Below are 27,471 nucleotides of genomic sequence, written 5' to 3'. Positions count from 1 at the left end.
CTACTCTGATGGCCAGGCATGCCAAGACCCCACTGATCTCCAGGTGTTTCTCCACTGCAGATATGAATTGAGCAAAGGCCAGAATGCCACCTCCAGTTCTCTGTGGGACATCTGTGGTGTTCTCTGCTCTTGCAAGGTGAGAAAGAAGAAACATATGAATGAGAGTAATGGAATATGTTCTCCCAATGGATGGAGAGCCATTATTGAGGGTGACAACAAGGGAGAGGTATGCCATTGCATATGGATGAATGTGAGTGTCAATGATGGATTGACAGCTGAGGATGTGAGGAAGTGCACATATAGAGAGGGATGAGTGCATCTGCAAGGCTGTTCGGTGTCAGGAGTGATGTGTTGGAATAGGCTTGAAAAGCAGAGTGAGAGGGTTAAGGTGATAAACACATCAGATGTAGGACAATATACCATTGCTCTCACCTTTCCTGCCCCATTGAGCACATTGAATGGTTCCCTGCATTAGATTGTTCCTGCCCTCCTCGGCAACCTCCAACCACACATTCTTTGTCCTAGCTGCGGGCTTCTTTCTCCTGTCACTAGGGAAATGTTTCTCCCTCCAGGCTTTACAATCCCCAGCACAACACCCAGGGATGTGTCGCTGAAGTGGAGACTAGCCTTCATTCATCTCAACTCCATAGCAAGAGGTTTATGGCTCTTCACAACTCCAAACTCCTTCAAGTTGCATGTTTGGTGTGTCCTATTATAGCAGAGTGGAAATTGCATCATCCTCATCACCATCATGCCAACTGATTCTAATTAGATAGGAAATCCAGAGTTAAAATGATAATGAAGTGACTGAGTTAAAAAGCCACTGACAGGAGCATTGCATTTACCTCCGGGGTTCCCACGCAGCATCATCCTTCACCCCCTGCTCTACCCATCCTCTGGTCCCAGCACATTTCCTCATTAAAATCCAGTCTTGTATATCTGTTATTTCCCAATATATATATACTGTGTAGTTAAAAAGACTGCACAAATTTTTTTGCAGGTTATTGTTCATGTCATGCTCAGATGTACACCTTCTATGCTATGTAGCACTATTATCACTTTGACCAATGGAATGTATTGTTTTTATTCATTCAGGTGTCTGACACATATATCAGCATGTTTATGGCACTTGGGTGTTGAACTGGTGGAGTGAATCACCCACCTGTCACATAATCCACCAAATTTCCATTTCCACTAATTACAAACATCCTGAGGGTTGCCATTGACCAGAAACTTAACTGGACTAAACATATAAATGCTGTGGCTGCTAGAGCAGGTCACAGGCTGGCAATTCTGAGGCTAACTCACCTCCTGACTCCCCAAAGCTTGTCCACCAACTACAAAACACAAGTCAGGATTGTGATGGAATACTCTCCACTTGCCTAAGTGAGTGCAGCTCCAACAACACTGAAGAAACTTGACACAATACCGGACAAAGCAGCCCACTTGAGTGGCACCCCATCAACCACCTTAAAAATTCACTCCCTCCACCACCGATGCACTCTACAAGATGCACTGCAGCAGCTCACCAAGGTTCCTTCGACAGCATCTTCCAAACCTATGACCTCCATTATCCAGAAGAACAAGGGCAGCAGATGCAAGGGAGCACCACTACCTGCAAGTGCCCCTCCAAGCCACGCACCATTCTAACTTGGAACTATATTGATGTTCCTTCACTGTCACTGGGTCAAAACCCTGGAATCGCCTTCTTAACAGCACTGTTCGAGTAGCTACACCAAATGGACTGCAATGATTTAGGAAGGCGGCTTGCCACCACCTTCTCAAGGGCAATTAGGGATGGGCACTGATGCTCACATCCCAGGAAAGAATAAAAAAAGGAATGAAATTGGGTGGATTCTAGATTTGGCGAGTGATTTGATCCACTAATTTCCCGCTGAAGTCTCCAAAACAAACAATCTACACAGGTTTTTTGTCCATTATAGAAGACACAGTCTATCCATGGCAATGTATTTTGCTTATCATAGACCAGAGTGCTTAGGTGTAGATTGGCAGAGTACTTCAAAATGATCAACTGTTCTAACTCAAATATTCATCAAAAAAGCTTAATTTTATGCTACAAGGCATTTTGTCCTTTCATTTTTGAATGTGCATATTTTATAAAGTTAAATAATGTAACATTTTCAATTCATTAATTGCTATAATTTACCCATTTTCCCACCTTAGCTTGAGTATACTGGCACAAATTTAAATGTAATACATACACACACACAAACATGCTCTCAAGTCAGCCAGATGACAATGGTGTTAACAATAATTTAAATTTTATGCATCACAAAACATACCATATGTAGGTACGAGATCCCCAGGGTGTTGTCTCTGGAATTCAGTATATACACTGCGTTATAATCTCAAGTGTCAGAACACTGACTGGAAATTATTATATCTTATAATTTTATATTATTATTATATAATGCAGTTTATCTCCGTGATTGCTCATGTCGCAAAACAAAAGCAAAAGATTTTCTAATTTCTTGTAGATTATACTGCTTTTTATTTTCTCATTCTTTCTATTCTTTCACTTGCTGTGTCTTTTTGTTTGCTTTTTAGTCTTTTAGACTCTCTCGCTGAGAGCCAGGGGACTTGGGTTTGAATCCCACCATGGCAGTTGGTGAAATTTGAATTCAATAAAAAAAAATCTGGGATTAAAAGTCTGATGATGGCCATGAAACCATTGTTGATTTTTGTAAAAAAAAAAAAAATCCCATCCAGCTCACTAATGTCCTCTAGGGAAGGAAATCTGCCATCCTAACCTGGTCCTGGTGACTCCAGACCCACAGCAATGTGGTTGACTCTTAAATGCCCTCTGGCTTGCTAGGCCATTTCAATCAGTTCTTAAGGGCAAATAGAGATGGGCATTAAATGCTGAGTTAGCCAGCGATGCCTATATATATAAGATATATATAAATATATATATATATATATATTTATAAATATAATAGTTTTACTTATAGTTATGTACTGGGTAAGGATCAGGCAGGAAGAGGGTACCTGGGAGGTGGCGGAATATACCCATGTAAGAGGTAAAATTAAACTGGGAACTCAGGTTGGGGAGGAGTGGGGGAGGAGGCCAGGGTGATGGGGTTTGTGGATTAGTGGGTGGAGTTGGGGAGTTTGCACTTTGAAGTGCTCATAGAGTTTTAGAGTCATCTCAGAAACATCGAAGTTTGGGGTTTAAACAATAGTGGTTTAGGAACATGTGGCCAGGCTATAGTCCAAGAGTGACTGAGAATACCGGGAGAGTGTAGGAATTGTGAGTAATGAGGAAATCTGAAAGCACTGGTGGGGGTAGGGATGCCCTTAGTAACCAGAGAACCAGGATTTCAAACCGCTGTGGATTCTGACAGGACTGTAGGACTAGGTCCGGGATGTGTAGCAATGGATTGTGTTAGGTTAGGCAGAGGTAGGTTTGAAAGGTATTCTTGAGACTGGAGTGTGATTACAAGCTGTGGGCCTTTGTGGGAGCAGAAGCTATGGTAGTACAGGGGTAACAGTCGCAGCAGAAGAAAACATATTGGTGAGGGCTGTCACTGAGCACAAATGAAACCTGTGCTTGCATTAGAACAAATAGGGTGGCTGCGGTTTTACCAACAGCAAATATAATGGCTGTGACTGCAATTGTAGCAATCAGTTGGGCGATGTACCTAGATTATATTGTTGGCCACACCAGGTGCAAACATAGTAGCCTAGAAATTCCATTGTGCTGCATCTGTTTTACAGGGCCTATTCAAAGGGTTCCATGCCATATAGGTTAGTTATTGGTTTGTCTTCTTAGCTCGCTGGTTAACTTCTGTGAATTAGGAACACAATGAGTAAGAAGTGTATCAGGAAGAGGAAGGGAGACTAAGGCACAGAAAGCCCCTTTCTGCCCTGGATAAGCAGATCATTCATGGGTGATATTAATAATCTTAACCAACTTCTCACTTGTGAATAGTCCCACGCTCCTTACCTGTCCTTTTTCACTGATCATCACAATGTCCCCTTTCCTACAAATCCAAAATACAAATCACCAGAAAATTAAAATTGAATTTATAAAATTGGATTTCAATCATTACAAAATGCACACAAGGTTAAACAAATCACCCTTAGTGCATGTCCTCTAAGGCTTTTTGCCGATCATTGTGCTCTTACAAAGATGCTTTCCTAGTGGCTGTAGCATGCGTGGTGTAAGGCTGCTGACCTTCAACTGAGGAAACTGCATGTGGACTTGGAGAGCAACATCAAGCAGTTCTGGGCCAAGAGGGCCCAGCTTCAGGCTGCACCATCTTGGCCTGTGCTGCAGCAGTTTGCGCTGGCTTGCTATTAGTGGTCTGACATTCCAGATTATTAACCCATGCCTGTTCTTTGCATTGGGGGCAGCAGGTCGAAATTATGGAGAAGAATTTTCCCCCTGTCGGGGGTGTTGTGCGGGGGTGGGCACGGGTGGGTGTGGACCCGATCGGCGCCCACGATCGGGTCCGCGCCGCCATTTTACGTGGGCAGGCCAATAAGGGCCCGCCCAGCCTGGAAGTGCTGTGTGCTGCTTGTGTGGGCAGGAGGGGTTCCCTGTATCGGGAGTGTGCTCTTCCGCCCTTGTGCGCAAAATAGCGCAGAAATCTCCCTCAGGGAGATAAGTTTTAAAAATTTTAATAAAGAAAAAAAAATTTAAGACATCCCCTCATGTGACAGTGTCACATGAGCTGGGACATGTCAATAAACTTTAATGAAAAAAATTATTTAATTTATAAACCCTTCATGAAACCTCATCCCACCCGTGGATGAGGTTCCATGAAAAATGCAAAGGCCGCCTGGGCTCTTTGCCTGCCCACCAAACTTAAGGTTGGACGGGCATCTTTCTCTATAGGCTTAATTAGTTAATTAACGGTCTTAACAGGCCTTTGACAGTTTGGCGGGCGTGCAGCCGAGTTGTCTGTGCACCCGCTGAACTGAAAATCTAAATGACGCGCAGTGATGCCGGGACACACGCCTGACATCACCCTGCGTCATTTTACACCTCGGTGAGCGGGCCCTGCCCCCGCTTGCTGAGTAGAAGATTCAGCCTATGGTGTCTGTTGTTTTAAATGATTGTATGCAGCTAGTGTAAGTCACACTGTTCATTGGCTGCATGTATCAGCATGTAATTTGATGGGCTGAATTTACTAGGATGGGCTGGCAGCTTAGCAGCGCCATGGTTAGCGCTGAGGCTGCAGCTGCAGGGAGAGGGTGCCTGAATGGCCAAGCACCCTTAAAGAGTGGTAAGTGTGGTTGGGGGCAAACAGGCAGGCAGGTAAGCCTCAGTGATTCTTGGTGTGTAAACGATGCTGTTGCCACCGGCATCCCCTCTGTGGGCCATAGAATGCCCAATGGAGCCTGCTGGGAGGCTGCCAGGTTTCATTATTTTGTCTCACCATGTGGCAGTGGGCCACCCCGATGCAGGTAAAATGCCCATGGATATGGTGAGTGACCTTGAATTAGCCACTCAATTGGGCTCCTGCTGAGCGGCTCATCTGCCATCTTTCCTGCCACTGGTAAAATGACATGGTGACGGGAAGACATCAGGCATGCCCCAGCCATCTTTCACACCATTTTGCCAATCCTCCCACCTCCCAGCCTGTTGCCAAAAGCCTGGTAAAATTCTGCCCATTGTGAGCGGCTTACGTGCTTTGGATCAATAATTTATCTAGTTATCTAATGGGGTAAGTGTTTAAGTCCATGCTCCCAGCATGAGTTCTCACTCGACAAGAGGGCAGATTGTGTAACTAGGCTTAGAAATCAATGTGTCTAGTTCATCATGGTCCTCAATTCCAGCCATTAAAATTAATGATAGAAAGATTTAAAGGGCCAGGAATTGGGCGCACTGATCTCTCTACCTGACTGTCTGATCAGCTTTCCCATTGAATGAATCCCACACCAGGAGTACTAACTTCATTGATTCACCCTGTAACACATTATGCCTTATTTAAATTATTGAGTGATTAAGGTGGTGGTGGCGGTGTTTTACAGTTCATGCAGGCTGCTGTGGTAACGTGTACATTGTAGCCTGGAGCTATGGATAGCGATAGTAGAGGCTCCAATGTTCTGTCCATCATATGGCTGACCAGGAATCTTTCCCACTCTTGTTACCTTCCATTGGCGTGTGTTAAAAGGATTTGCAGGTTGATACTCAACTTGTTTGGCTGCATTATGAAAGTACCTTCCATGGCCATCAAGTCCTGGGGGGAGCTTTTGGCTCAGAGGCAGGGGCACCACCCATTGCACTGCAAGACCTCTGACATGATCATCTTACATTCAAGAAATTTATATGGATAAAACCATTCAATGTACATTGCATTGATAATTATGTAAAACCAAGAAAATTATGACTTGACATTTATTTGCATGCATCAGGACATTTGCTGAAATTTGCCTGCAATATGTGGATTCAATTCCACATACATTCAGGCACCTTTTTTAATCTTGTTTTTCATTCAAGCACAGTATTGCACCTTGTTTTTTTATTTCTTTTGTGGTGCACCTGCTCAAATAATGAGGTGTACATTTTCAAATGTTGAAGGCTTGGGCTTGTGGTTTCATTTCCTGATTGAGGAAGATAACCAGTGTCTGTGTGCTGAAGCAGTCAACGTCTGTTAATATGCTGCAGGGTGCAGAGACTATTGTAGCACTTAAAAATAGTAGCATACACAAAGCAAATGTAAATTAGTACCTGAGTTTAGGTTTTATTTATGACACCCTGTCTTTGTTTAAATATCCTATGTGAAGCAGATGTCTTTGCCCGTAATCAAAATGAAATGGTGCCACTAGTCAGGTTTCCTCTTTATACAACAGACAGCAGATGTTTTTATGCTCAGCACTGATCTTGTAACTATAGCACCGTATTAGCTAAAATTTGCTTTCAGTTACATGCATAGGCTATACCATTGTCAACTATTGGACAATCCTTCTTGCTTTCCCAGTAAGTGACTGAATGATTTTTCATGAAGGTGAAAACCAATGTGGGGGAATTTTACCTGAAGCATGATTTCAGTAAAAAACACTGGGTTTGGTCAATGCTGCCTTGATGTCAAGGGTAGTGACTCTCACCTCACCTTTGGATTCAGCTCCATTGACTTATGGAGCCAAGTGGACCTGGCAGAACCCATCGGTGAACAGATTGTTGATGAGCAAATGCTGCTAGTTAACACTGTCGATGATATCTTCCATTACTTTGCTGGTGATTGACAGTAGGCCAATGAAGCAGCAATTGGCTGGACTTGACTTGTCCTGCTGATACATCTGCTTGGGTTTTGAAATGAAATCATTACTAAATGTCCTACTTGGCTTGCTGTAGCCAAGTGACCTCTGCCATGAGGGACTCCCTGCAGGCAGCCATGTTACACAGCTACTTAAAAAGGAACACAAATATTGAAACTTGCTAAAAAGTTGCTGAAAAAGCCAGTGTGAAGGAAAAGCAAGCACAAACCAAAGGCTGCAAATAAAACACTGGGTGAGTCAAAGTGACTTAATTTTCCTTTCCCAGCCTCTGTTGAAATGAAAGGCAATATGCAGCAGAACTGGCAGTTTTTCCACTTGCAATGGCAAAATTAGATTCAATTAACAAACTGGAGCCAATGCGAGTAGCAACACTTTTAACACCGCTGTGGAGGGACTGCTACAAATTTTATCCCCCCTAAATCTCTCTCAAGGACAGAAAAAAACAGACAACAGTGATTTTGAAGGCCTTGAAGGCATGCTCTGAACCTCAAGTGAACGTAACTTATGAACGCTATGTATTCAACACTAGGGCTCAAGATGAAAAATATTCCATTGATCAGTATGTGACTGCAGTAGCACAGCTCACAGAATTCTGTGAATTCAGGCAACTAAAAGATGATCTCATTAAAGGTAGGATTGTATTAGGTATAAGAGACCCTGCAGTGAGAGCAAGTCTACTGAAAGAGGAGAAACTCACTCTCAAGAAGGTGATAGACAATAGACCTGTGCAGAAGTAAAAAGGTTGTAAAAAGGTTAGCTTGGGCAGAACAGATCAGGAGTGGCATTATGCTAATGGACATTCCAGCTTGAAAGAGCAGAACAATCATGGACGAAGAGCAGGATGCAAATCCTGCAGAGGGCATCACACAGAGCAAAAGAAGAATTGTCCAGCATGGGAAAAGCAATGTTTTAACTGCAAGAAGCCAAATCATTTTGCACACAAATGTTTGGCTAGAAAGAAGACAAACAAGCCTATACAGATTGCCACTGGAGAGATATCAGCCATAGAGTTTGATGAATCACTATACACCACATAACAGGTTGGTCCAGTCAGGTTTATAGGTGATAAATGGTTTGTCATTGTTAAAATGATGACCGCAGAAGGAGAGCATCAAGTGAACATCAAGTGTCAGATAGACACTGGTGCATCATGCAACATCATAACCTTTACAGACCTGTGCAAAGTGGTTCAACATGGCGATCCAAAAATGAAGCCCTTGAAAGTATGGCTGAGGCTATATGATAGTATGATACTCATACTGAGAGGACAAATTAATCTGAGTCCAATGGCAAAAACAAAGATTTGAAGTTCCAGATCATAGATGGTATGCAAAAGCCATTCATCTCAAATGGAGCAAGTCTGAAGCTTGAGCTGGTAACCCTAAACGTGCCAAAAGAGATCTACAACAAGTCGCAGCACACAAAACCATTAACTGCTGAACAGATCCTAGAGGAATACAACAATGTGTTTACAGCATTTGGATGTCTACCTGGTGAATATCATCTTGACGTCAATGGAGTGTAAGACCAACTCACCATCTGCCGAGAAGAGTTCCAGCTTCCCTCAAGTCAAGCTTAAAAACAAGATAGAAGAGCAAGAAAAGAATGGAGTAATCAGGAAAGTGACAACTCCTACAGACTTGATTAGCAGCATGGTAGCAGTGAAACAACCTGGAAAGCTGAGAGTATATTTATACCCAAAGGATCTAAATAAAGCGCTGAAGAGATCTCACTACTCCATGCCAACCATCAAAGAAATTTTGCCACAACTTGCCAAGGCAAAGATCTTGACTACCCTAAATGCAAAGGATGGTTACTTGGCAAGTGAAGCTAGATGAAAGCAACAGCTTTTTAACTACATTCTGGATGCCATTTGGGAGGTACAGATGGTTGCTCATCTCCATGGCTCCAGAAGAGTTTTAACACAGACAATGTGAGACAGCCAGTGATCTTCCTGGAGTGGAAGCCATAGTGGATGATCTATTAGTCTATGGAAATGGAGACACAGTGGAAGAAGCCATAGCTGACCAAGATCAGAATTCAGTGTGACTGCTAGGGAAAGCTCGCCAGATGAACTTGAAGCTGAACAAGAAATTGTGACTGAAGATGCCTGAAATCGAGTACATAGGTCATATATTGACAGCAAAACATCTTTGCCCAGATCCTGACAAGGTGAGAGCTGTAGCAGTGATGCAGTGAACAACAGATGTGAAAGTAGTATAATGGTTTGTTGGATTTGTGATCTATCCAGCAAAAATTTTGCCTAATTTAATGTCGGTGTGTGACCTATTATGCAAGGTCACTGCCAAGGATGTGCAGTGATATTGAGGCACAGAACAAGAAGCAGCATTCACTAAAATCAAACAACTAGTGACAACAATGCCAGTGCTGAAGCACTATGATGTCAATGACAAAGTCACTTTGCAGTGTGATGCCAGCAAGACAGGTCTTGGAGTAACCGTAATGCAGCAAGGACAACCAGTCGCATTTGCATCCAGGACATTAACGCAAATCGAACAATTCTGTGCTCGAATTGGGAAAGAGTGCCTGGCTATTGTTTTTGCTTGTGAACATTTTCATCAATACCTGCTTGGGGGAGACAAAGTAACAAGCCACCTCAAAGCATTTTTCTCAAACTGCTACTATTTGATCCAAAGCACCTGCGAAGAATATTATAAAAGCAAAATACTGTGGATGCTGGAAATCTGAAACAAAAACAGAAAATGCTGGAAAAACTCAGGTCCGGCAGCATCTGTGGAGAAAAAAACAGAGTTAATATTTCGAGTCCTTATGACTCTTCTTCAGAGCTCCTCTTCTTCAACTCTGAAGAAGTCATAAGGAATCAAAACATTAAATCTGTTTTTTTTTCTCCACAGATGCTGTTAGACCTGCTGAGTTCTTGCAGCATTCTCTGTTTTTGTTGCAAAGAATATTACTTTATTTTCAGAGATATCATCTGGACATGACATACAAGCAAGGAAACAGATGCACATCACTGACATGGTGTCGAGAGCACCACTCCCTATGAAGAAAGTTGAGGAGGATACAACGGAATGTGAAGTCTTCCAGTTTCAACACGCAGCAGCAGTTCAAAGTGCTCTGGAAGTCATCAACCCAGCAGAGACATTGAATCTGACAGGCAAGCACCTTGCTCGGATCAAGTGAACTACCCAAAAAGATGCAATTCTCAAAGTGCTGCAAGAAGTAGTGATGTAAGGATGGCCTGAGAGCAGCAAGAACACACCTGTGGTCACGAGCATATTGTGCATGCAAAGATGAATTGACAACTCAAGGTGGCAAATTGTATAAAGGAAATAGAGTCATCATCCCTAAGGAGATGAGAGGAGAGATGCTGAAGCACTCCATGCAAGCCATCAAGGAATTGAATCAAGTCCGAGGAAGAAAAGAGAAGCACTCTATTGGCCAAACATGAGCAATAAAATTAAGGGCCACATCAGCCAGTGCGGTGTTTGTAACGTGTACCAAGCTGAACAAGCTGGAGAGCCACAGATGATGCATGACATCCCAGACAAACCATGGATGAATCTGGGAGTGGACCTCTTCATTCTAGCAGGAACTGATTATCTTGTCACTGTAGTCTACTATTCTGATTACTGGGAGTTAGACCAGCTGGCTTCAATGATGACTGGTGAGATAGTAGAATGCCTGAAAGCACACTTCCATTGTTAAGGCATTCCAGACATTGTGATGAGTGACAATGGCCCTCAGTTCACAAGTGAAGAATTCAGTCACTTCACAAAGGATTGGGAAGTTCAACACTGTACATCATCTCTGCACTATCCCCAGTCAAATGGAAAGGCTGAGCAGCAGTGAAAATTGCAAAAAGAATCATCAAGAAATCAAACAAATCCAGCACAGATGTATACAAGGCAATCCTTGAGTGGTGAAACACACCAACTGAAGACATAGAAAGTAGTCCAGCCATACCCAAACTAATCTTTCAGTAGCATAAAAGCTATTGAAACCATAGGTAGTAACAGAACTGACTGAAAAAAATCAAGATGAAATGGTAGTATGCCATATTTCACTTTGACAAAACTGCCAAACCATTGCCAGAGTTGAGCATTGGAGAACTAGTCAGGGTACAAATCTCAATGTTTTCAACAGGAGTCAGCTCATGTGGCAAGTTGGGAAATGCATACAGCAGCTGTCATCTCGATCGTACCTGGTACAAGTGAACGGTGAAATATACCAGCGCAATTGCAGGCATATACGAACAAATAGAGAAGCTGTTCCTTCACAGCAGGCAGCCGATCAGGAGGATGGTATCTCACCAGCAGCACAGAGTATAGAACGATCATCATTCCCAGAGGTCCACTGGTCCCTTACAATGGAAGTGGAAGAAGAACAACTGATGCCATGGGAATGCCACTCCCTGCAAAAGGAACATTACCCAGATGAACAGCCAATGACAATGTGCATACATGCCATTAAGTAACCTGCATGATTTAATGACTATGTGTGCAATGCATGTGCAGAGACTGATGAGAATAAGTGAACAGTTTGTTAATGCATGAGAACAATTGTGGTATAGTGGGTAACTTGGGTAACTCACAATAATACATGATGGTGCATGCAAAGTTGAATTTTGTTAGTTCTGAAAAGGGGGATGTTTAGGTGTTGAAATGCAATCATTAATAAATGTTCTACCTGGCTTGCAATAGTTATGTGACCTTTGCTACAAGGAACTCCCTGTATGCAGCCATGTTACATTCAGTACAATAAAGAGATTACACTAGAAACACTGGAGTTAACTCATAACAATATCAGAACAATTTTCCTCTTTGTCAGTTTGATGCCAATGCTGTAACTGCATGAGAATAGCTTGGCTAGGGGCAAGAGGTATTGGAGCACAAGTCTTTAGCATATGAGCCAGCATGTTGTCTGCACCCATAGGATTCAATGCATCCATTCAACTCAACTGTTGCCTGATAGTACATAAAGTGAATTGAATTTGTTGAAAACTGGCTTCTGTGATGTGGGAACCAGTGTTCCCTTTAAAATTTAGTTGTGTGTGATCTGTTTTTTCTTAGATTTCCAAAAGGCTTTTTATAAGGTGCTATACAAATGGTTAATACACAAGATAAGGGCCCATTGAGTTGGGGGTAATATATCAGTATGGATAGAGAATTGCTTAACAGGCAGGAAGCAGGCTGTGACTAATGGAGTGCCACATGGATCAGTGCTAGAACCTCAGTTATTTACAATCTGTGATATAGATGAAGAGACTTAGAGTAATGTGTCTGGGTTTGCTGATGATATAAAGCTAGATGGGAATGTAAGCTGTGGGGAGGACACAAAGAGGCTGCAAATAGATACCCACAGATTAAGTGTGTGGGAAACAAGGTGGCAGATGTAGTATAATATGGGAAAATGTGAGGTTATTTACTTTGGCCTTAAGAATAAAAAAGCAGAGTACTTTTTAAAAGGCGTGAAACTTGTAAATGTTCAGAGAGACTTGGATGTACTCATACAAGGAATACAAAAAGTTAGCATGTGTTATGAATGCAAGGTTCTATAAGATGGCTATGTTTTAAACCATCTCCTTAATTTAACATAAAATGGAATAATGAAGAGAGTCATATGATCTGCTACAAGTTCTGCCCGATACCCCATGTGCCTTGCTTACTCTTTAGAACAGAGGCCCAGGTCATGTGTTATTAAAATGTACGTGTCAGGTTTAATACTTGAAAATAAAAGCAGAACCAGATATTCTTGTCATTGCAGACTTTCTGTCTCAGAAACTTTGAACAGGAACAGAGAGAGACCGATGGAAGGAACCGAAGTTTTAGCTGTCTGCAAAGGAAAAAGGCAGTTTTCTCTGTTAGCTACAAGGAAGAATGCTATCCACTGATCGAAGAGTGTGGCACCAAGGAGCCATAGCAAAACTGACGTCAGTGGGAATCGGGGGAAACTTTCAGCTGTTTGGAGTCATTCCTAGCACAAAGAAAGGTGGCTGTGATTGTTGGACGTCAATCATCTCTGTTCCAGGACATCACTGCAGGAGTTCCTCAGAGTAGTGTCCTCAGCCCAACCATCTTTAGCTACTTCAATGACCTTTCTTCCATCATAAGGTCAAAAGTGGCGATGTGTAATCATCAGCGAACAATGTTCAGCATTATTCGTGACTCCTCAGATACTGAAGCAGTCCATGTCCAAATGCAGCAAGACCTGGACAATATCCAGGCTTGAGCTGACAAATAGAAAGTAACATTGCTTGGCACTTGTGTGGCATGAGTGACCAAATGAACATATCAACCAATGAACAAGGAGCAGGAGTAGGCCATTTGGCCCTTCAAGCCTGGTGCACCATTTAATAAGATCAAAGCTGATCTGATAGTAGCCTCAAATCTGCATCCCACCTACTCATGTTTTATGTTTTTGGTTATCAGATTCACTTTGTCCAGCAAATGCTAGCTGTGCCCTTGATATTAGCACATTAGTCGGTGCTTGAAACAATATAGACAGAGAGGCCGATTAACTGAACAAATACTGGTAGTTTATTGGAACTAAGAACAGAACACTAACACTATGTGTGCTTCTTCAATCACCTCCAGCTGTAGACTTCTAGTTACCCAAGAAGCCCATGCTGTGTAGCGATTGGTCAATGCAGTCACATGGTCAACTAACTAGATTCTCTTAAATGTACATAGCACTCCACTTTACCACATCCCCCCACCCCCACTTTACTTGAAAGTACAATTGAAAAGCATCACAACATCCCAATTATTTACATGAATAACTATTTATGTCAAATCTCTCAGGAGGCTTCCCTCGGACACGTCGAGCATCATAGCTCAATGGCCTTGGCTGGTTTTTCTCGGGTCAATTGTCCACCAGGCTCTTCGGTGGAAGTGGGCAAGTTTGTGTCTTCGACATCCTCAGGTCCAACAGGCCCCACTGGTACTTCCAAATCATGTGACATTTCTTCCACGTACAATGCAGACTCAAACATAAATGACCTTCTTGTGGGACTGTGTCTCTTCTCCAGAAATGATCCATGTGTCACCTAATTATTCGGCTGTTTACCGATAGGGGAGAGGTCCTGTCATGGCACTCACTTTGCCTAATAGTCCCTAATGGGCCCATCTCCAAAGTTCTTCATGAGAACTGTATCTCCCACTGTGAAATTCCTTTCATGATTATAGCCATCATGTCATGTCTAGTCTTCTGGGCCTCTTGGATTCTCTTCATCCTCCCCCTAAATTCAGCCTGATACGAGTTAGAAGGGTGCAGAGAAGTCCCTTCATTAGTAATATAATGGGGGCAATACTGGTGGTCGTGTGTAGCATCGTCCAGTAGGTGAACAGGAACCGTGACAATCTGGTGCTGATGGAATCCCTGTCCAGCTTTCTCATCCTGGACTTAAAATATTGGACCGCTTGCTCAGCCACACCATTAGAGGCAGGGTGGTAAGGCGAGGTTTTGATATGAATTATTCTGTTGAGGGTTGTAAACTCCCTGCTGGTAAATGCAGTCTCGTTGTCTGACATGAGCCCCTCTGGTAACCCGTGCACTGCAAAACTCATCGCAAACCCTCTATGGTGACAGCAGATATGGGCGACCAGACTTCGTAGACATCCATCCACTTGGAGTGGGCGCCTATTAGTAAAAGGAACATTGTGCCCAAGAAGAGCACCATGTAGTTGACATGGAGGTGCACCCATGGCCACCCTGGCCATTCCCAGGGGTGTAATGGAGCTAAGGGGGGTAGCTTTTGTCCCTGCTGACACTGAGGACAACTTTTGACTAGGGTTTCAATGTCTGCGTCCATCCCTGGCCACCACAAGTAGCTGCACGCAAGCATCTTCATCCTACTAATGCCAGGGTGAGCGCTATGTAATTCGGCTAGCAATGGCCTTCACCCTCTCAAGGGCATAATAATCCTTGCTCCCCAGAGCAATATGCCATCCTGACAGATGAGCGATTGAAATAGGGCTTCATGTCATTAGGCTTTGGCTCGCCTGACCATCTATTCAAGACCTGCTCCTGGACGTGAGATAAAAATGGATCTCGGCTTGTCTACTCATGGATTTGTTTGGCCTGGACAGGGGAGAAATCCAAAAAGTTCAGTACTAAGATAAGTTCCTGCGGAATTGGAACCTTCACGTTGTTATCTGGCAGGGGGAGGCGGCTCAGCGCGTCAGCATGTGTGACCTGGCTTCCCATTCGGTGAATAAAAGTGCACTCATAAGCAGCCAATATCAGTGCCCACCTCTGGCTGCGAGCAGATGCAATGGGGGTATCGCCTTATCCTCTCCAAATAATCCCAGCAGAAGCTTGTGGTCAGATATAATGTGAAAATGGTGACCCGTGGAGGTATTGATGGAATTTACGAACACCAGTCACAACAGACAAGCCCTCCTTCTCAATTTGAGGATATTGTCGCTCTGCAGCACTGAGTGTGCGAGATGTACAACCAATGGGTTACGGGTTCCGATGTGAAAGTACAGCCCCTGACTCCACAAGGAGATGCATTGTAAGTTAAAATCAACTCTTTCTTTGGGTCAAAGTGGACCAGTAGGGCCGGTGATCTTAACAACTGCTTTACCTTCAGAAACGCATCCTGGTGCGGAACTTGCCAAATCCATTTATGGTTTTTCTTAAGCAGTGTGTATAACGGAGCCAGTATGGTTGATAGATTTGGGAGAAATTGCCCATAGTAGTTCATCATGCCTAAGAAGGCCTTTAGTTCTGTAGTGTTTCTCAGTTTAGGTGCCTCGTGAATAGCCTTGACCTTTTCTTCCAAGGGATGCAGGCCCTATGCGTTGACCTTATGGCCCAAGTAAACTACCTCTTTGGCTTAGAAAAGGCATTTTTCTCACTTCAAGTGCACCTCGCTTGTGAGAAACATTTCAGCACCTCATCCAACTTAGCTAAGTGTTCCTCATCAGTTCGTCCAGTGACTAAGACATCATCCAGGTTAACAGTGACATGGGGCAGACCCTGAAGCAGATTTTCCATGGTTATCTGGGAAAAAACACATACCAATTAGACACCAAAGGGTAGTTGAGTATATTGACACAATCCTCAAAGAGTATTGATGGTCATGAGTTCCCTTGAGCCTTCTTCCAACTCTACCTGCTGGCAGGCGTGGCTCATGTCAAGTTTTGAATATGTGATGCCCCCCGCCAATTTCAAATATAATTCACCAGTCTTCAGGATTGGGTGTTTATTAAATTTGGTCACTCTGTTTACAGTTAACTTATAGTCACCGCATAAGCGAACACTTTAGTCTAGCTTCAGTACGGGTACTATAGGTGCTGCCCACTCGGAAAATTGCACCAGTTGTAAGATACCCAACTTTTCCAGCCTGTTTATCTCGGTCTCGGCCTTGTCCTGTAAGGGACCTGGCTGGCTCTGATAAATATGTAGGTTGCGTTAGGGTCTGCATGGATTTTGGTTTGTAGCCCATGAATACTTCCTAATTCGTCACTGAAAATGGAAGTGTACTTTTGTAACAATTCCTGTAAATTCCTTGTTCTGATTTGAAAAATCTCAGCCCATTTCAATTTAATCTTTTTGAGCCAGTTGCGACCAATTCAACTGGGGCCTGCCCCAGCTACTACTTATAAGGGTAAATTTGCAGACTTATCTCCATACTGCACCAGGACTTAACATATCCCTTTCACTCTTGTTTCTTCACCCATATATGTTTTCAATTTAGTGTCTGATTGACCCAAACTTAAAGGATGGACTCCTTTATTCAAGTGTCTAAACGTGAGTTCTCCTATGACAGAGATTGATGCTCCAGTATCAGCCTCCATCTTGAAGGGTTGTTCATTGACTCAAATGACTACCTGCATTAGCTCAGTTCTCCTCACTTTCAGGTTGTATAATGAATAGATGTCAGATTCTGCTTCCTTTGGTTCTTCAATGAGATAGATTTCATGATTTCTGCCTTTATTTTTAAAATGCTGACTCAGCCTATCTTGACAGTGCCGCATTATGTGACCATTGCTGTGGCAGAAAAAGCATTTGATATTTCTGAACTGTCGATCACCTGCAGGCTGCCTGGGTGCATTTCTCTCATTAATGTCGTGGGTTTTCTCTGTTGTACTGTTGTTCTTCAATGGTCAGTACATAGTGGACGTTCCCCACCTTTCTGCAGAGTCCGACGTTTTTGTGCCTTTTGTTACTGGCCCTCCCCATCCTACAAGATGGATGGTGCCATTTTGTGTATCATTTATTGCCTCCGAGTCTCTAACAGTGCTCTGCATAGCTGCCGCTAATTCTAATGCCTTAACGACGCCTAGATTAGTTTCAGATAGCAATCGCTTTGAATAGCATTGTCTATGATTCCGCATATCAATTGGTCTCTTAACATGTTATTAATTGAAGTTCCAAACTCTCAATATTCCGTTAATTCCTTTAAAGCAGCTACATAGCCAGCGATTGTCCCTCCTGCAAGCCTATTCCTCAAATTGAATTTAAAATGCTGCACAGTGACTGAGGGCTTTGGATTCAGGTGGTTTTTTACAATGTTTATTAACTCGTTGAAAGTCTTCGTATTGGGGGTATTAGGTGATGTGAGGCTGCGGATCAGCCCATATATTTTGCTCCCACATGTGGACAAAAGGATCGCCCTCTTCTTGTCCTCCCCCATGATTTGTTAGCAGTAATGAAGAATGCCAGGTGTTCGACGTAATGAGACCAGTCATCAGAAATGGGTTCGAATGGTTCAAGATACCCAAACTGCTGCATGCTCGATGACTAAGGAGACTGCGCTTTCAAACAGCTGTCAAGATAATGGCGAAGTAATGTAGCTAGCTTACTGCAGCTTTCTTGATTACAGTCAATTGATCTAGTTTACCCTCGTCGCCAGTTTTAAGTTTTTGGTTATCAGGTTCACTTTGTCCAGCGAACGCTAGCTGAGCCCTTGACATTAACACATTAGTTGGTGCTTGAAACAATACAGCCAGAGAGACTGATTAACTGAACAAACACTGATAGTTTACTGGAACTAAGAACGGCATACTAACACAATGTGTGCTTCAATCACCTCCAGCTCTGGACTTCCAGTTACTCAAGAAGCCTGCGCTGTGTAGTGATTGGTCAATACAGTCACATGGTCAGCTAACTACATTCTCTTAAAGGTACATAGCAATCTACTTTACCACACCCTGATAACCTATCACCCCCTTGCTTATCAAGAATCTATCCACCTCTGTCTTAAAAATATTGAAAGACTCCGTTGCCTTTTCAGGAAGAAAGGTCCAAGGACTCACAAACCTCTGAGAGAAAAAATTTCACCTAATCGCCATTCTAAATAGGCGACTCCTTATTTTTAAACAGTGACCCCTAGATTGTCTCACAAGAGGAAACATCCTCTCCACAACCACCCTGTCAAGACCCCTCAAGGTCTTAAAAGTTTCAATCAAGTCACCTTTTATTCTTCTAAACTCCAGCAAATAAAGCCTAGCCTGTCCAACATTAGACAACCAGTCCATTCCAGGTATTAGTCTGGTAAACCCTCTCTGAACTGCTTCTAACGCATTTACATCCTTCTTTAAATAAGGTGACCAAATCTATACATAGTATTCCACATGTGTTCTCACTAGTGCATTGTATAACTGAAGCATAACCTCCCTATTTTTGTATGCAATTCCTCTTGCAATACTTAACATTCTATTAGCTTTCCTAATTACTTGCTGTACCTGCATACTAACCTTTTATGATTCATGCACTAAGACACCCAGATCCCACTGCATCTCAGAGTCCTGCTATCTCTCACCATTTAGATAATATTCTTTTCTTTAACTATTCCTGCCAAAATGGGCAATTTCACATTTTCCAACATACTCCATTTGCCAGATCTTTGCCCACTCACTTAACCTATCTATATCTGTTTATAGCCTCCTTATATCCTCGTCACAACTTACTTTCCTACCTATATTTGTGTCATCAGCAAAATTAGCATCTCATCCATCCCTTCAGCCAAGTCATTTATATAAATTGTAAACAGTCGAAGTCCCAGCACTGATCCCTGTGGCACACCACTCATTACACATCGCCAACCTGAAAAAAGACCCATTTATGCCTACTTTCTGCTTCCAGCCAATCTTCTATCCATGCCAATATGTTACCCCCTATGCCATGAGCTTTTATTTTTATTTTCTGCAATAATCTTTGACTATCTCCAACAGGACAGAATCTAACCATCACTAAATCCCTCACTTTCAACATGCTGTGGGTTACCATTGATCAGAAACTGAACCGGACTAGCCATGTATATACTGTGGCTACAAGAGTAGGTCAGAGGATAAGAATCCTGTGGTGAGTAACTCACCCCTTGACTCCCCAAAGCCTGTCCACCACCTACAAGGCAGAAGTCAGGAGTGTCTTAGTGCATGAATCGTAAAAGGTTAGTATGCAGGTACAGCAAGTAATTAGGAAAGCTAATAGAATGTTATGTATTGCAAGAGGAATTGAATACAATTGCCTGGGTGGGTGCAGCTCCAACAATACTCAAGAAGCTCCACACCATCCAGGGCAAAGCAGCAAGCTTGACTGGCACCCCATCCACAAACATTCACTCCCTCCACCACCAAAGCACAGTGGCAGTAGTGTGTAGCATTCGGGAGACGCACTGCAGGAACTGACCAAGGCTCCTTAGACAGCACCTTCCAAACCCATGACCCCTACCATCTAGAAGGACAAGGGCAGCAGACACATGGGAACACCACCAGCTGTAAGTTCCCCTCCATGCCACACACCACCCTGACTTGGAAATATATCACCGTTTCTTCACTGTTGATAGGTCAAAATCCTGTAACTCCATCCCTAGTAGCTCTACCGGTGTACCTATAAGAAGGCAGCTCACCACCACCTTCTCAAGGGCAATTAGGGATGGGCAATAAATGCTGGCCTAGCCACTGATGCCCACATCCCATGAACGAATAGCAAAAATATAGGCTGTTTCCAAGTTGGACAGTGAGAAGCAAATGCAGACATTCTATTGCTAAAAACTCTGGGAAGATCCATATTATTCTCTCAGTCTGAATTCAGTAGTTATTAAATTATTCGTCACAGAATTAATTCGCATCTTACATTTTTAATTCAAGCTAAAACATATTTTCTTTCATGGGCAATTAACCTGTGAATAAATAAACAAAGAGTATTTCCTATTTAGACTTAGTAATATTATTCAGAAAGAATACATTTCTTTATTCATATACATTTCCATTGTGCCTCTACACCAGGCAAATAAAATACATTTTAAAATCTTTTATAGATAGCATGAAGCTCATCAAAGGAAACGTGTCGGGAATTTCCATAGGGTTTCCCCAGTTCTGCCTGTATAACCTCGCCAGAAACCTCATGGGGACTTGATATTTGCACCAGTTCTCTGATGACGTTACAACAACAGAGTGACAGAAGCCCAAAGGAAAGCCCTGGAAAATATCATCTTCTGCTAGCTTTTAAAAAGACCAAATTAGGAATCATTTGAAAAGGCAGTGTGAAGCGATGTTCTTCCCCTTGGTCCAGTTCGTGCTCTGTTAAAATTGAATTTTTTCTCAAAGTAAAAAGTTCCTTTTCCTTTAGATACAATTGTAAAATAAATTGGTTGTGACAGGATCAGGGATCAATCGAGGTTAGGAAATGACATGAGCATTGTTTGTCAAATGTGACAGCTCTCTGTTGAAGGTATTCCATTATATCTTTGATCTGGAATATGCATAACAGACTTTTGGAAAATACTTCAGCTTAATTTTGCTTTCATATAAAGACAATGGCTGGGCTCCTTGGTGGAACGTAGGAACATTGCTACTGCTATGCCCAAATACCATGCTGCATCTAGCAAAAAGCTGGTGCAGACAATATGAGCCAAATGGCCTACGCTATAAATTTATTTCAGCCTACAATTTGATTTCTTCCATAATTTATTGGATAGTGTACAAAATATAAAGTAAGATAATGGCCCAAATCTTCCAGCCACCAAATCGTCAGGAAGTTTCAACCTTCAATGGGCAATTCCCCTGCTCTCTGTGACCTTCTGCAAAAGTACCCAACTCAATTAGATTTGGAGACTTCGGACAGTTCCGATGTACTTACTTGGATAGTAATCCAGGAAATATTAGACAGTAAAATCCTAGTCTAACTCCTGGGTAACCACACAACTGACTCTCCCAATCATTCACATTGACCCACCCCGACACCCCCTCGGCCCCCAACTACTTCCCCAACCAACACAATCCCCCAACCTCCCCCAACCACCCTCCCCGATACCCCGATTATCCCCCCAACACACCTCCTTACCACACAACTCCTCCCCCGCAACACCCAACCTAACCCGACTAATCCTCCCAACCATGCTACACCCCCATCACTTGACTATCCCCCACTGCTGTGCCCGCCTGACAAACCCTGACCCACCTATGCATTTGTCCACCTATGCACCCTACCTACTCACCCACCTGCCACCTCACCCATCTACCCACTGGCTACCCTACCCAGCCATCACCTCACTGACCTGCCACCCTACCCACCTACCACTTTATCAGCCTCCCATCCTAACCACCTACCACATCACCCACTTGCCACTTCTCCCACCCTACCCACCCACCCATTTACTTTGCTCACCCTACCCACTTAACCCCCACCATCTTCACCCACTAACCCACTCATTCACTAATATTCACCCATTCACTAACATTCACACTAGGCCTTTAAACTTACCATACAGCAACTAGTCCCATTATAAAGGGGGCCTATTCTGTCTTCCCCCACCCCCAACTCAACAGTGCTGCAATAGAGTTCTCTCAGAGGGCCACTATGCTCTGTAGGCCCTTGTTCAGCTGCTTCATCAATGATCTTCTCACCATCACAAGGACAGAAGCGGGATGTTCGCTGATGAATGTTCAGCACTATTCGCCTCTCCATCCACCACCTTTGACATTCACTCCCTCCTGCACCACTGCACAGCAGTAGCAGTGTGTATCATCTACAAGATGCACTATAGCAACTCACCAAGACTCCTTCAACAGCACCTCCAAACCGGCCACTACCACCTAGAAGGACAAGGGCAGCAGATGGAAGAGAACACCACAACCTTCAAGTCCTCCTCCAAGCCACACACCATCCTGACTTGAAACTGTATCACTGTTCCTTCACTGTTGCTGGAACTCCCTTCCTAACAGCCTACACCACGTGGACTGCTTTAGTTCAGGGAGGCAGCTCACCACCACTTTCACAAGGGCAATTAGGGTTGGGCCAATAAATTCTGTTCTAGTCAGTGATGCCCACATCCCATGAACAAATAAACACAAAAGATTTCTGGTAGAGCCGGGCTCAGAAGCAGTGTCGAGGTGGGGGAAAGTTCAGCAGGGCGGCAGTCCAATGATGATTACCCTTCCTTGGAAGATCCAAGCCCAATGTCTTCCAGAACCTCAAGATACTAACCAATGAAGAACTTTTGAAGTTTAGTCACTATGGTAATGTAGGAAAACACAATTTGCACCTAGCAAAACCCCATAAACAGTAATGAAGTAAAAGACCAAAATAATCAGTTTTATTGACTTTGAGCAACAAATATTGTCCAAAATGCCTCACCTGCTCTTCAAGTAGTTCCACATGTTCTATTATGGCTACCTGAGCGGGGATGCAGAACCATGGTTTAACTTCTGATTTGAAAGGAAGCATAAGAACATAAGAAATAGGAACAGGAGTAGACCATTCAGCCCCTTGAGCCTGCTCCGCCATTCAATAAGATCTTGGCTGATCTGCTTGTGTTTCGATTTCCACATTCCCATCTAACCTCGATAATCTTTGATTCCCTTGCCTAACAAGAATCTATCTACCTCTGCCTTAAAAATATTCAATGACCCCACCTCCACCACCTTCTGAGGCAGAGAATTTCAATGTCACACAACCCTCTGAGAGACAAAAAATTCTCCCCATCTCGGTCCTAAAAGAGTGCCCCCTAATTTTAAAACAGTGCCCCCTAGTTCAGGACTCACCCACAAGAGGAAACATCCTTTCGATGTCTACCTTGTCAAGGCCCTCCAGGAATGTGTATACTTAAATCGAATCACCCCTCACTCTTCTAAACTCCGGTGGAAACAAGCCCAGCCTGTCCAACCTTTCCTCATAAGACAACCCAACCATTCCAGGTATCAATCTAGTAAACCTCCTTTGAACCGCCTCCAATGCATTTACATCCTTCCTTAAATAAGGAGATCAAAACTGCACACAGTATTTGAGGTGCGATCTCACCAATGCCTTTTAAAACTGAAGCATAACATTCTTATTTTTATGTTCAATCCCTCTTGTAATAAAGGATAGCATTCCATTAGCCTTCTTAATTACTTGTTGTACCTGCATTCTAACTTTTTGTGACCCGTGTACTAGAAAACCTATATCCCTCTGCGGCTCTGAATTATGCAGCCATCCTCCATTTAATTAATACTCTGCGTTTTTGTTCTTCCTGTCAAAGTGAACAACTTCACATTTTCCCACATTAAACTCTAATTACCAGATGTTTGCCCACTCACTCAACCTATCTATGTCCATTTGCAACCTCCACATGTCCTCTTCACAACACTTTCCTACCTATCTTTGTGTTATCTGCAAATATAACTACCATGTCTTCACCCCCCTCATCTAAGTCATTGATGTAAATCATAAAATATTGAGGCCACAGTACAGACTCCTGTAGGATGCCACTCTGCCAATCAGTAAAAGACTAATTTATGCATACTCTCTGCTTTCTGCCAGGCAGCCAATCTTCTATCCATGCTGATATGTTACCCACTACACCATGTGCTTTTATTTTCCGTAATAATCTTTGATGTGGCACCTTATCAAATGCCATCTGGAAATCCAAGTACAGCACACCTACAGGCTCCCCTTTATCCACTGTGCATGTAACTCTTTCAAAAAACTTCATAAATTGGTTAAACATGATTTTCCTATCACAAAGCCATAACTTCCCCATGATAGACGTCCAGTTAACTGGCCTATAGTTTCCTGCTTTCTGCTTTTTTCCCTTCTTGAATAGAGGGGCTATATTTGTTACTTTCCAATCTGATGGAACCTTTCCAGAATCTAGCGAATTTTGGAAAATTAACACCAACGCATCGATTACCTCATCTCTAACAGTGCAGCATTGCTCGATACTGCACCAGTGTCAGCCTAGATCATGTGCTTAAGCCTCTGGAGTGGAGTTTGAATCAATGACCTTAGGTGTGAGAGTGCTACCACAGGGCCTAGGCTAATATCCAAAAACACTCAAGATATTTTTGACCTCTGGTAGGCTGATTTAATCTAGTTTTATTTAAAGCATTTGTCCTATAAATATTATTGTTTTATTTTGGTTTGTGTTATCCTCATTCTTCTAAATAAATATAGCTTTAACCTGAATGATATCAGTGTGTTGTTTTACCACCCCCCCACCCCCCCACACTGCCATCAGAAAGAATAGGAGTGCATGCTCACAGATTTCGTAACTTTCAATGCAAATGCCTTGATAAAAGGGTGGTTAGATACTCCTGTTCATGATGTGCAAAAAGATTGTAAATGTTTAGGTCATAGAGGACATAGACCCATTTTGGAAAACTACAATTTACTATGAATAGGAATATTGTCATGCCCAGTAAAGGCATGTCATATTAATAATTTTAAAACATCAACTGTACTGAGTATGGAATCTTCTGGAACTGACTTTTTAAAATGGACACCGATGGGCTGCGCAAGAGGGCCACAGAGACTCATCTGACTTGGTCTGTGGAATCAAAAACTGCCACTGTCTCAAAAGGACACATTCCAGACTAGAGGTGCCACTACCCATCTCCTGAAGCCATCCAAAAAGCTATTTCCTGACTCAAATGGGTTGTTCTAAAATCATGTACATGATTGTCTCACACTTGAATGTGGCATTCTGAAATTAAGGCTGTGATTGTCTCAAACCCCAGGTTGAGTGTCCGCAAACAATAAGCCAGGTTGTGGTTAATCAATGCAAACCCAACACGATATTTGGAAGGGATCTGCCACATGGTAAGGCAGCCATGTTGGCCTCCCTTTTTATTCTTTAAGTGCTGTCTGCAAAAACAGGTGGTTATCATTCAAAATTCTATAGATTCTGGAAAAGTTCCTGCAGACTGGAAAGTAGCAAATGTAACCCCACAATTTAAGAAGGGAGGGAGAGAGAAAACAGAGAACTACAGACCTGTTAGCTTGAACATCAGTAGCAGGGAAATGTTAGAATCTATTATATGGGATATGATAACTAGGCATTTGAAAAATAATAATATGATTCAGCAGAGTCAACATGGGCCAGAATTTTCCGGCTGATGTGTGGATGGGGTAGCCTGCACGTCAGCGTGTAAAATGACGCACGCTGATGTCAGCACGCGCCATCACGTATTTCAGCGGGTGGGCGCGATCAGTTCGCCCGACATTATTTGAAGGGCTCGTTAAGCCCCTTAGCTTGCCAATTGTGTACAATTTTGAGGGGCCCGTGTGAACTTCAGTTGGCGCATGGGCCCAATGGGCAGGTGGGTAGGAGATTATTTAAGAAAAATTTTGCAATGTTGGGATACGTGGACTCAGAGGGGTTGTTCATGTTTTTCACCAAGTTATAATTGATGAAAGTGTTTAAAACTTGCCTGTGTGGTTGTTCGTAGTTCTCATTGATGTCCAAGAGGTTTTTGTGTAAAGTGAAACCAGTCTGCAGACAGCATTCTTTTTCAGCCTTGCAGCTTTCCGGAGGCCTCCATTTAGCCTGGGGCCATGGGTTCTGACATCTCCAGTGGAGGCAGCTCCCCTGAGGAGGAAGGGAGGGATAGAATCAGGAGGAGGCCAGGACTGGACAATCCTCCAGCGGAGCCACCTTTGGGTGTCCAGGCGCAGGCACAAGGGGCGCAGGGCCAAGAGGTTGTCCAAAGTGCAAGGGGCCACAGAAGACGCCACTATCCTGCTGCCAGTGTACACAGGCGGCGAAGCAGCTACCTCAATATGACTGAGGTGCAGTGCTGAAGGAGGCTCCAATTCTCAAGGGGGACAATCAACTATATCTGTCAGATGATTGGCCCTGAGATCTCCCCTAACTGTGTGGGAGGACATCCCATGCCAGCGGCTCTGAAGCTCACAGTTGCCCTCCACTTCTATGCCTCTGGCTCCTTCCAGGGCGGTGTCTCCCAATCAGCTGTCCACACTTGTGTCAAGCAGGTTACAGACGCTCTGTTCAGACGTGTATCCACCTTTATCCACTTCCGCTGCGACCAGGCAAGTCAGGCACAGCTTCGTGGCCATTGCTGGCTTCCCCCGCATCAAGGGTGCAATAGACTGTACACATGTGGCCATCAAGGTGCCAGCAGGTGAGCCCTATGCCTTTGTCAACAGGAAGGGCTTCCATTCCATGAACGTGCAGATAGTGTGTGATCACAAAATGCAGATTTTACAAGTCTGTGCAAGGTTCCCAGGCAGCTCCCACGATGCCAACACTCTCAGACACTCCCAGGTGCCGGGGCTCTTCAGTGCTCCAGTTCAGCTGGGTGGTTGGCTGCTGGGTGACAAGGGCTATCCCCTGCGAAGGTGGCTCATGGCACCAGTCCAAGAACAGTAGCTGAGCAGCGGTACAATAGGAACCAGGGCACCATAAGGGCTGTGGTGGAGAGAGCCATCAGTCTTCTCAAGATGTGCTTCAGTTGCCTGGACCGTGCAGGGGGCGCACTCCAGTACTCCCCCCGATCGCGTCTCTGTGATAGCAGTAGTATGCTGCGCTCTGCACAATCTTGCGCTGGAAAGGGAGGATGGAATTGACGATGATGACCTTGATGCCCTGGATAAGGCTGCACATGATGAATCCAGCAGTGCCTCAGAGGATGAGGAAGCACAGGGCAATGATGAGGGGCAGCACGCTGATCCGCTACTACACCAAGGAGGCAGGGACACCCGGGACAATTTAATCCAAAGAACCTTCAGCTAGCTCCACGCACATGGAGCAGCATTGCCTAGAACTTCCACACGTGGCACTTAGGTGCTACATATTCCACCTGATCAGCTGCAAATAAGGCCTTAGTACAGAAACATCAACCTCCACTCTAACACTCATGATAATTATGTGAAAATGAAAAAAGCACCACAATGAAAAGACGCTAGCCATGGTAACAAAGGTGGACTTTATTCTGTCCACAATTAAAACCCACATGATTATTCGACAATGTTACAAAAAGGGGTCCCTATTCTAAGGTCAACACAAAA

Source organism: Carcharodon carcharias, chromosome 1 (assembly GCF_017639515.1).
Source record: "Carcharodon carcharias isolate sCarCar2 chromosome 1, sCarCar2.pri, whole genome shotgun sequence".
Taxonomy (NCBI): domain Eukaryota; kingdom Metazoa; phylum Chordata; class Chondrichthyes; order Lamniformes; family Lamnidae; genus Carcharodon; species Carcharodon carcharias.
Note: the sequence above shows the minus strand (reverse complement) of the source record.